Source organism: Pteropus alecto, unplaced genomic scaffold, assembly GCF_000325575.1.
Source record: "Pteropus alecto unplaced genomic scaffold, ASM32557v1 scaffold6895, whole genome shotgun sequence".
In the NCBI taxonomy this organism is placed as follows: Eukaryota; Metazoa; Chordata; class Mammalia; order Chiroptera; family Pteropodidae; genus Pteropus; species Pteropus alecto.
In genome coordinates, this window is record NW_006437053.1 from 1 (window position 1) to 456 (window position 456).

The following is a 456-nucleotide window of genomic DNA, read 5'->3' on the forward strand; positions in this document are numbered from 1 at the left end:
ATTAGTGTGGATTTGTGAAGTAGCTGACCAGTGGCACAGTCCTGAGTGGGATTCAGCTGCAGGCCAAATTTAGCCCCAGCCTCTGCTCCTCCGGGGCCACCTGTTAAGATTCATCAAGCAGTCCACAGGCGCTGTGCTTATAGTTGCCTCAAAAGGCCACACCAGAAACCGAGGCCATGGACATGATTCCATAGTGTAGCAATTAGCACATCTGCTTTACACGCAGAAAGTCCTGGGTTCGTGCCCCAGTGGAGCCACAGTCCATGGTCTACGACCATGCCACCCTGAAAGAGCCCGATGTCTGATCTCAGAAGCTAAGCAGAGTTGGGCCTGGTTAGTACTTGGATGGGAGACCACCTAGGAAGACCAGGTGCTGTAGGCATAAATAATAATAAACAATTTTTTAAAAAAAAGTTAAAATAAACCGAGGCCAGCTGCCTCCAGTGTGAGTCTGGG

General features: G+C 49.8%; 1 pseudogene; it reads left to right on the forward strand.

The window, feature by feature from the left end:
• Nucleotides 1-266: 266 nt before the first annotated feature.
• LOC112481863 lies at nt 267-382 on the forward strand (annotated as a pseudogene).
• The last annotated feature ends 74 nt before the right edge of the window (nt 383-456 follow it).